The sequence below is a fragment of the Lepisosteus platostomus genome, chromosome 15 (assembly GCF_059453375.1).
Source record: "Lepisosteus platostomus isolate fLepPlt1 chromosome 15, fLepPlt1.hap1, whole genome shotgun sequence".
Classification (NCBI taxonomy): Eukaryota; Metazoa; Chordata; class Actinopteri; order Semionotiformes; family Lepisosteidae; genus Lepisosteus; species Lepisosteus platostomus.
Window position 1 is genome coordinate 14,515,033 of NC_142625.1, and position 11,842 is coordinate 14,526,874.

Sequence of the window (11,842 nt, forward strand, 5' to 3'; positions counted from 1 at the left end):
GTTTTAAATTGTGTGCCTTAGTTTGTTTTTTGCTTGCACCTTGATGAGCTTCTCACTCCTAAATTACAGTTTTGTCAATCTGACACATCTATCACCTGCTATATCATAGTACACCATAGGGTTATTGAAAGAACTTACCACTACCTGAAATATCATTTTTCAAAAAGTTCAAAAGACCACTGAACGTTTTGCGTCAGCTGAAATGAGTCAACCACCTATTGATAGGCATTGAAATCGGCCCCAAATCAGCCCCAAAGAGTAATATGCCTGTGCTCACAAAACCCCTGAGTCCTGGGTTTGATTCCAGCTTGTTCATGCTCTCCCCATGGCTACATGGAATTTCTCCAACTGAACTGGTTTTCTCCCACAATCTAAAATATGCTGCCTTGGTAAATTGGCATCTTGGCCCACATGTGCATGTGTGTGTGCTCAGCTATGGACTGGTGTCCCATCTGGGATGTAGTCATGCCCTGTGATGAACTAGTGCCCTGTCTAGTGTATTGTCCCACTATTTGATGGACTGGTGACTGATCCAGAGCATTTTCTGCCTTGTGTCCTGTGATGGACTGGTGTCCTGTCCAGGGTGTGGTCCTGTCTTGTGCTCTGTGATGGACTGCTGTCCTGTCCAGGGTGTGATCCTGTCTTGTGCCCCGTGATGGACTGGTGTCCTGTCCAGGGTGTGGTCCTGTCTTGTGTCCTGTGATGAACCGGTGTCCTGTCCAGGGTGTGGTCCTGTCTTGTGTCCTGTGATAGACTGGTGTCCTGTCCAGGGTGTGGTCCTGTCTTGTGTCCTGTGATAGACTGGTGTCCTGTCCAGGGTGTGGTCCTGTCTTGTGTCCTGTGATGGACTGGTGTCCTGTCCAGGGTGTGGTCCCGTCTTGTGCCCCATGATGGACTGGTGTCCTGTCCAGGGTGTGGTCCTGTCTTGTGCCCCGTGATGGACTGGTGTCCTGTCCAGTGTGTGGTCCTGCTCTGCACTCACTGTCTGCCAGGTGAGACTGCAATCATGTTTTGAACAAAACAGTTACTGAATGAGGATGGATGAGTTCACACATGCACATTAACTACTGTATTGAATATGAAATTTGTTCAAATTAATATGTCAGTCTAATATCAACATGACTGTAATTCAGACAGTCTCCTTTCAACTGTCAGCAAAAAACTTAAATATTCAATATGTTTTAAATGGAACACAGTATGGCACAGTTTTTTTATGATTTTAGCAACTTACATACTCACCTGAACATGTATCATATTCAGTGCAGCATATATAACTATTCAATACATTTTAATTTCTTTAGGTGTATTTGCTAATGTATTTGCACACTTCATACATACATCATACAAAAAAAACTAATGTATTTGCACACTTCATTCATTTGTTTCTGAGACATTCTTGCCTGTTTACACTCATTTCCACAGGACCAGGGATGTATCTGCCAGGCTGCTGCCTGTCTGATGTGGACACGCTACAAAGAGAAGCATGACAAGGCCAGTAAAGATAACAGAAATTATAGGTATGTTATAAGCCGTTATGCACACCCCTGTAGCTTTTCAGAACACTACAAAGTGCTCTTCAAAATTCAGTACTGAGGCACTTCTGGTCGGTTAAAAAAAACACAAACGAAATGAAAGAGTAATTGAAAAACGAAGAGCAAAAAGATTAATGTTTGTTTGAATGATGAGTCTTGGACTTACTAACCAAGTTTCTGAAATGCACGCATCCGTGATTAAAATCCCTTTTTGTTCTACAATGCATTAAAGAGAATAGCTGCCCTGGGGTGGTGCAATAATGGAGTGCACAATATCTTGAAAATCATAGAATAAGCAAGGGTTTATTCTGCTGGGAACGCATGCTCAGTTCACTAACTTGCAAAAACAGCTTAAAGCTTGCCGGGGCTATTTGGACTATGTAAGCAGGAATTAGAACAACTCTTTGAATATTTAATGTTTCTTATGATCCTTTCGATCTCCATTGGGAAAACTGTAAAGTATTGTTTTCAAATGCATCCCTTGCTTAAACACCAAGGCTATGTGTCCCACAACATAGCACAGTAAGACGTGTTCCTGACAGAAGAGCTAGACGGAAAATGAGATTTAAACAGAATACAAAAGTGGTATAACTGTGCACTGTGCTTGGCTCTGCCTCTCAGAAATACTACTTCTCACAGAATGACAGCCCCTCCTCTGATGTGGAATCTGTTCAATCTTTCGTAGGTTGAACGAAAAAGGTGATGAGCTCAAAAAAGAGTGACACCTTCCAGGGCAGCTTATTTAGGGAACCCTGCATCAAACTTCCCCATCGTAAATCTTTCTGTGTGGGTTTACAACTTTTACACTTCAGTTCATTCACTTCTCATTTGTTTATTTAAAGTTCCTGGAAATCCTGCTTAGCTGTCCAGCTGCTGCTTTTTAAAGACAGTTCACCTTCAAGTTTTCCATCACCTTGGAGCTTGATGAATGAAGACCTTACATTACAGACTCTCCTCCATGTCTTTGTCTATAAATCCAAAATACGCAGATTAAGGCAATGTTCCACATCAAATATGCTTCACACACCTGTAATTGCACCCAGAATAAATTAGTTGTCAGCTTCCTTGGTGGGCCAGGGCTAAGATACTAAAGCTAATTTACGTGACAGACCTGTCCTTGCCTCAGCCATCCTGACATCCTTGTGATCCAGCAATTTGTCACCGTCACTAAACCGGCTGTGCTGCAGCTGAGATCAGCTCCTGGTGCCACCTGCAGCATCTCAGCTGGGATCGAAGCCCAGGCAAAGTTTTCATGAAGTGTGCTGTAGTCGCGTGGAACCAGACAGACTTGCTTTTCTGTCCTTATGCATCTGTTTGTGCAATATGTGATTACCATCACTAGTATGGGCAATCTTGTAATTTGAAGTTATATAGTGAGTGTAGTGAATTACTGATTTATTCTTGCAAGTAGTAGCTTAATTCTCATGGGCTGGGCAATGTATCCCGAATAGGGCACATTCCACAGCAATGCACAGTTTAAAATTGCAGATTTTACTGTCATGGATCCACAAATATCATATAAGGCCCACCGAAGATACTGCGCATTAAAAATATGTTTAAGATTGCAAGCTGTTGCTGACATCCGTGGTGTTACAAGCTTTAACCCTATTTTCTGTGGTGAACATGCAACATTCATGTGTTAGAGATCAGTTTGTGCTGGCCTAAAATTAATCTAAGCGAATGCATGTAGGAAGTAGTCTATAAAGAGTATATAATATAATTAAAATGAATGATTATAGGCCATGATAAGGGAAAGTCCTTAGTGGACCACACCAAGTAGCAACATGTTTATGGAAGTCTAACAAAAATTCTTGTTGATGCACACAGGTCTCTGGATGGTGCACAAATCATCCTGTCATCCAGGTAATTCAGAGCCCTGATAACCTGCTATCACAGGAGAGAAAGGGGCCAAATCTATGCACAGGGAAACATGTGTTGAGAGAAAAAGATTGTAGGTGAACACACTGAAAGGAGAACCCATACTTCCCGATGCTTAGGAGGACAGGTAAGTTCTGCTTCTTTAAGCCCGCCAGTGTGAATCAGTCACACATACAGTATGGCCTCAATAGAGAATGTGCTTGTGCATTAGTATTTTGAAATGTTCCTCTCTGAAGAACTTGTTCAAGGTTTAAGGAAGGTTTCCCCTATCGTTTTTGGGCATTGGAAAGCATTTTGAGTAGAAGCTCTTCTACAGAAGTGGGTGAAACTCTTGGGCAGTGTATTTGGCAAGACATTCTTCTATTTCTAGGGCAAAAAGAGGACCATGACACAGAGTACGAGTCACCACAGCTCCAGTTTCAGGCAGAACCGCAGTGTATGGCCAATGAATGATGTTGAGCAACCAGGTAGACAGGGCACAGTATTGCCAGCAAGCAGTGTAATGAGGTTGGAAGAATTGCTTAGCTGTATTCCAAGGCAAGCAGAATATTCACCTTCTTCTAAAAGCAAAGTAATGGTTTTCAATGTATCCCTGTGTATCTGGACTGATTTTCTATAAGTATGTCTTTAACATACAATTTATTTTCATGATTTTGAGCCTTTTAAACCTCAAATTTAACCAGCTTGGCATATTAATTTCTTAGGAAGCTGAGGATTTCTCTGACTTTTGCTATTGTAAACTATACCAACTAGGTGAAATCTATTGTGTCATCAAGAGCTTCAATTCCTGGAACAAACAGTTTCTGACTGAGACGCTTCTTGGCATGTAGTTTAGCTGTCACTGTCACCTCGTATAATAATATGAACAGTGCTGTGGTCGCAGGCTGCAACCTGAACCACTAATAATCCTACTGAGAGCCAAGATCACTCTTTAAAATAACACCACGGTGAAGGCATCACAATGCACTGCCATTCCAGAACTAATTGCATTAATAATGCTTGTTGATTGATTCTATCTGCACATCTCTGCATTTCTTACATGCGGTCCCAGAAGAGGTTGGGTAGAGCTCTGTAGCAGTAGTCATTGTTGTCATTTTTAGGTTAAATAATTGCAAGCCAGGAAAGTGCAAATCAAATCTTTAAAACTGTGTGTTTTAGGGTTCATACAGCACCAGCCAAATTCCCCAATATTCATGCTTACACACCCTTATGTGGACATGCTATGAAAATGAGATGAATGTAAAGCTTTATTTTGCTTTCCTGAATAGAAGTTATCCAATCTAGCGGTTTCAGAATGCATTTACGGTATGCTGTAAGTTATTACATAAAATTACCCTTTTACCATAAAAGAGTAATGAAGGGGCAGCACAAGTGTTGCTGCCTTGTAGCATTGGGGCCCTGAGCTCAGTTCCTGCTCAATTATGGTACATGCAGTTTGTGTGTTTTTTCCCTCTGGTTTCCTCTGGTACAGTAGGTTAATTGGCTTCTAGGGAAATAGGCCCTAGATGTGCGTGTGTTTTGTGTGCCTGTGAATGACAAGTGTCCCATCCCAGGGTGTGCCCCACCTTGCGCCTGTTACTTGCCAGGATAGACACCGGTTCCCCCTGCATTGGATGAAGTGGTTAGAAAATGGGTAGATGGGGTAATAAAAGGATTTGTCATATTCTCATACAGTATATTTCACCCAATTCAATAAACTAAATATCGTACTAGAACTGATTTATTCTAAAAACATAATGTCAGAGCTGAACATGAGCAGTGAAATACTCTTCCTCTCCTTAACTCTGCTTCTAGCTCATTCTTATTTTATTTCTTAAATAGTGTAACAAATAAGACTGACAATGCAATTTGATCAGCATTGTCTTCATTCCAAGACAGAACAAAGAAAATAAGCCTATCAGTTATTAGAGTTGTTGTTATACAACTGAAACTGACAGTTGCCATGACTACAGTCCTATCTTTTCAATTTCAGGCTGTCCAGGAAAGAACTGGTATCCCACTGTTTCAGTTCATTTCCCACAGGAACATCAGTTTGCCAACAGCATGTCATAGAACATAAAACCCCCCTGCAGATGCGCACAAGATGCACTGAAATAGAATATGTTTTTCCTGTAGATGGCTCATTCACCTCTTGGCCTCCAACACTGGTTTCCTCCTCATTCAAGGTGCCTTTGGAGACAGACAAGACATTGCGAGCAGAGCAGTCATGTCAAGCCACGAGTGCTGCCTTCAGGGTTCATTAAAGCTTGGAAGGAAACGGTCCAAATTCTGACAATAACGAAAAATGTGTGTGAGCATAGCATCTTTAAATGCTTTCAGTGCCAGCTCTTCATAGTACTTTGCCCCAGACTCAATACAAATCTGCACTACGCACTTTTTGCACGGTCTACCACGTTTTTCTTTTCCTCACTACTATATTTTTATTGTCCCACAACATACTTATTGGTCCTGTTGTTATTATTTTTTGGGTCTACCTTGTGTGGTGTTGTCTGCTGTACTACTGTATATACAGTATGTCCTGAGAGATCAGCGTTATTAAGAATTCCAATGTACAGTACGTGTACATATGGCAATAAACTACTCTCTACTCTTTGTGTAATAAGTACTATTAAGTAGAGGTTAATTCTAAACCTAAGAAAGAAAGAGTAAAACACACACTGGTGCTATGATTTTCCACTTGGAGGGTCTCAGTAGCAGTGGGCTAACAGATGACCCAGGCTCCTACACATGGCAGCTGAAAGAGGAAACTCAACCTGCTCTTACAGCTGTGCCTTGCCTGGAAGACCCACTTGGGAGCCACTGTTCTTCGGGATGATGGTTTAACACCACACCCTGCACTGTACCCATTTCACTGGGACACCAAAGTGAACCTTTTACTTTGGGGAGTCTTCAACCTTTAGGGTCACAAGTGTGCAAACACAAAAAAATAAGCTGAGCAACACTTGAGGTAGTGAGAGGCGATTGTGAGCGTAATCCACTTGTTAATTAATAAAACTGTGTAAAGAGGCTTACCTGGCCTGACTGACTAATCGGCACTCAGAGAGAGTGAAATTCCACATGAGGGAAAGGAACTGTCAGGATAGGATTGGCCACTCCACTGAGCTTATAGGAACAGCTACAGAGGGCCAAAAAAGATTTCAGGCTGTGCCTAGGCTTCCGGTGAAGGAGGGTGAATGAGAGCCCAACAGGGGAAGAGTTTATTAGTAATCCATTTGTTGTGCTTACAAGCTTATGGGACTTGGTGAGTGAGGGGTTCTTGAGAAAATATGCCTCAGGCTTTACCAAGGTGCATCACTGGTGCTGGAGAGATGGACTATGTGGTAACTTCTTCTCACAGCTGAGAGAACAGAGTCTAGATACCACAGCTGAAGTCTGAATATTTCTTGAGCCTTACATCCTTACAGCATGGAGGTGTGGTCTCAGAGCGAGACATGAGAGAGGACCGCTGTGTCAGGGGTGCGGGTGTTTGTCACAGAGAAGTGTCCCTGGCTAAACAGGATCAGCTGGGATGGAGTGAGCAGGAGAGTTACTGGTTATTGACGATCTGTTTAGTGAAGAGTTAGTGAGCAGATATGTTGAGTGTGCATGGGTGGAGTGGTGCATGGGTGGAGTGGAGAGTAAAGAGTATGTAGGAGAATCTGGGCATCATGCAAAGAATATGGAGGCTCTTATGCCTGGAGATACATGAATACATAGACTGAAGTGTAACTGATAAGATCTGAGTTAGAAGGAGACAGAGGAGTGGAGTGTAAAATATAGGGAAGATTAGTGAATGGAAGAAGATTTTGCAGTCTTCCTGAGATCCCAAAAGATGAAAGACCATAAAAGTGTGACAAAATAAGGTAACATGTTGGCAGTGTCTGTATTCTTATGCCAGGCGCGCTGGCAATGTTGCATAAGTGCCAATATCAAACATTAACACTTTGTTAATGCTTAATAGACCATGAAGAGGCAGTATGTTACGTGTTAATAGACTAATTCCAAATATGTATAAACATTAGTCAACAAATGTGCAAGCTGTGAGATTTTTACTGCATAAGAATTGTAGGCAAAACATTACAATTATCACACAATGCATCTGAGAGTTTTATCAAACACCATATACAGTATATACAGTTTTTAATATTACAAAATATTGTTACACTTATGACACCAACAATATAGCACAGTTATGACAAATGATGGGGTAAAATTATAGAGGGTGTCTTTTATGGGCATAGGATCCTACACTGTTTCTACCCTGTATAATCATCTGAGCTTTTCATTTGTTTAATGTTTTGGAGCTGAAAATGGAAGGTAATTAGATTGGTTCCCAGGGAGTTAATTGAACCCAGGTGTGGCTTGTTGGGCCCAGGCCTTGTTAATTAAGCCTCAACTTAAGGTATAAAAGGTTGGGACTGGGAAGACAGTTTTTTGTTTGGATACTAGAGCATGCTGGTGTGGTTTTTCTAGCAAAGATTGTGCATTTTTCTGATTTAGTAACTGCTAGTTGGTTGTTTACGTTGTCCAGTATTTATTACAAAGCCAATGGGACTCAAACCCAGGCATTAGGAGTAGTATTCACCCCTTTGTTAAAGGGATTTGAGTTAATGAAGGAATAACTGGGGTTCACGAATTTCCCTGGTACCCTGACAGCCCTTAAAGACCTTCTATAACTAGAAGACAAGCCCAAAGAGCCCAGCTGTGGTATCCAATCCTCAGAAGTACCACATAACATAGCATTTACTACTAGTCTATTAACAGTTAATATGTATTAATTCTCTTTGAAGAGTTAATAAATGATTAATAAAGGGCTTATTATTGATCTTTATAATAAAGTTAATGTAGTGTCTTTTCTCATTTTCTTTTGTTGACTGTTTAAAATCTAGTTGAAAACATTATCATTATGCCTGCAGCAGAATAATGATGGCTGTTTTTTACAAAAAAAAATAGATGAAAGACAAAGGGTAGTTAACTTGTGCCTGTATAGTATATAATTAATACTGAGTCTCTTTAGTTCTGTTGCAAGAAGCCTGATGAGTCATCACCAGCAATTCCTGTATGTCAGGCAGACTTAGAAGCATTTTTCCCCTCTGTTTCACATTCCCTACTGTATGCTTCATTTAAAATATATATACAGTATATAAAGGACTTTCTTTGTTTCAAGCACCTGTCAGAATCACCCTTTCAACAGACAGAATGAGTTAGCTCTCTATTGATTTCCCATGTTTAAATGATGCCCCTGTGTGTGCCCTCTCAACCTGTATTGTCATGCTAATAGGGCAATAATGTGAGTGATTCTAGAACTGTAGCATCCATTATGTTATGGTGCGGCATTGCAGTTGATCTGCTATTGTATGAGGGAATTACAAGTCTTGCTTTTTACTCGCATGGCTAAAGGATCTTACCCAGGATAATGTTTTTGGTCAAAAAGACTATGTGGGACTAAACTCGAGATTGTCAATTTTAGAGATGAGAGAGATGTTGAAGAGATGATAACAACTTCATCAGAACAGTTAACAAAGATTTTGTTTTGTATTTTACTGATCTTTAAATCTGCCTGAACTTCATTAATTGATAATAGACTGTAAGCACTGTACAGGACACACTAGGGCATTCTAATTGGTCGATACCGAAGCAGCCATTTAATTGAAACCCAGTGCTGGGTGCAGAAAACAATTTTCAATATTAATTAAGAAGCTCAGTAAGTAATCAAATAGCCAATGTACAGTAATTGAGAATAACAAGTACTGTGCACAACATGTTTGGCTGGAGTTCTGAACACAATTATTTAAAAGCTGAGATGCACTGGCGTCCTGTCCAAAGTGTATCTGGCCTTTCGCCCACTGCTTCCCAGGACAGGCTTGGTTCCCCTGCGACTGTAAATTGTAACAGCAGCTAGAAAATGGATGGACAGATGATTTTAAAAGGGATTGTAAGGGCTGATCCCTCGGTATGATCCAGAGGCTACCACTACGGGGTAAACCTGGAGGAATTCACTTTGAATTGATGTAAAAAAAATATATTCCATTTTATTTAACTGAGCTGGAGGAATTATTTAGCCATTTAATTGCATTCCTTTTTCTTTCATCCTTACGCTGAACGCCGGAATAAATTCCTTTAATGGAAGGTGCGCTGGGTATTCAAGGTCAAAGGCAGCTTAGCTTGAATGAGCTGTTTTGTTCCTCTTTTCACTCTAGTCTTCCGCCTTTAGCCATCTAAGCATAAGGAAGTTCTAGCGCTGTAAGCCATTGAATCACAGTAACAAAAGCTCTTCCTGTCTCCTTCATTCCCTTTCTCAAAGCCTTTTGAAAACATTGTCTTTTCTCCAGTCTATCAGTGAACAAATATTTTTCTCCTCCTGCTTCTCTCCATTATCATGCACTGGGGCCTTCTGCCTCCCTGCCAGATGGCACCAGGCTTGCAGCTGTATTGCCTTCCCTGACACGGGCTTCAGCAGACTGTCAGCACCCCCTGGGCAGCTGCAGGTGTGCCCCCGACGGGCACTCGGGCTTGCGAATATTGTCCCTGGGCAAGAGCTCACGTAAGGAAAGTTTGCAGAGGTAAAAGCTAATGTCAAGCTTTCCGTTGTGTGGGACATAAACGTCCCCTTGTGCTTGGACGAGATTAGGTGCATGACAAGAACGTACATATAATATAACAGAATTCTGTATATACATTTGATTATTTGTTCAGATCCATGCCCACTTGCCGAGATGGTGCTATGTCTTGTTGAACCGCAGGAAAAAGCCAAAAAGATGCTGCTTTTGCAGACAGACAGGACATTAACCCAAGGCAGTGACAGCAGGTGTGCTGTTGTTATCAGCATGAAGATGAGCGCTATTTTGATCTACGTCTGCCATGGCATACAGGTGGGCATGTTTCATCCCTGCTGTTTCTCTAGCCAAATATCATGTTCCCAAGAAACACTTACTTGGAGAGAAAAGGCGAACAAGTTTGACATTTGGACAGGCATACTCTGCATCCAAGGGGCAAATGCTTGGCCTCAGGAGTTCCAGAATTGTGATTAATCCAGCTGGCTATCACTCCAGAAAAAGCCATACAGACACTGAGTCTTTGCAGATTAGAAGTACAAACCCCCTGTGTAATGGGAGTGACTTCAGACAAGGCCCTATATAGAAGATCAATCTAAGCTGTATGCCATTCATTTCTATACATCAATATACAGCAGCCTTACAGTACCTGTTCTCACTTCACGTACATAGTACATATCTAACAGAAACCCAACCAAAGTCTCCATCTGAAAAAAAAAAGTAAAAATCTTCTCTCTACAGGTTGCCCTTTTCAGACATTGGTCAAACCAGTTAACTTTAAAATATGATCAAGGGGGAAGAGATGAGATAAAAGGTGAAATATGAAGGAAACTTCATACCACATACAGTATATGAACCTCTCGGGAATCCAGTCAACACGGGGTTTGCATTGGCCCAAAACTGGTTCATTTGCACATGGTCTTACACAACATCAGGCCAATGTCTGATCTGAACGTTTTAGATACTCTTGAGTTTATTGAGACAAAACATCTCTTTTGCAGATCAGAAAACCAAGGGCTATTTTTGGCAATCTGCAATTTCAAAGCTGTAATCTTCTGTAAAATCAACTCATCAAGGTCTGATGCCCATTCATTTATAAATTGTTTGCAAGTCAGCCATACACACACCTTCTCAAAAGCATTTTCATCTATGAGCCCATACCAGGGCTAGGAATAATCGTGGTTTATTGATTCAGCAGACTCCTATGTCTTCTTGACACCATTTGGAGGGGAAGGTAACACCTGTACCGATTTAAAAAAAAACAACATTTTCAGAACACCCACCCCTCAGAAGAACATAACAAACGTGGCTCTGATCAAATTCATTTCAACACAACCTCAAAGGAAATCCTGTGGGGAAGGTATTCATAATGGCAGACGGTGGTTTTTGAATTAAATTTGTCCTCCTCCTCTTTGGAAACGCTATAGAAGGTAAATATTATGGCTGTCATTACCTTATCATCTAATTATTTTTCTCACCATGAAATGCCAATAAAAACATTGATATAAAGGTGTCAGGCTTTTCATCTTAAAAAACAAAATATATGCCATCATTTACTTCTGACACACACGGACACTCTTAAGGCCGCTCTCTTGTCACTTATACTGTCGGGAGTTCTAAACACAGCATGGTTCCTCTTTATTGAGCTCAGACTTGATCCTTTTCACAGTAACAGATATGCCGTCTTGATCACCAGGCTTTCAGTCTTTCTCTCTCCCACACGCAAGATCAAACCATTTAGTTTTGAGACACGGCACACGTCGTTTTGCCCTCCATTAGGTGAGTTTGCCTAGTTTCAAAACACTTGGTCTTTCCTCTTAATTAAAATGTTCGATATCGGTGTTGGGATTGTTCTACTCCTTTGCACAATTCGATGCAGTTTGGAACTGTGAAAGCATT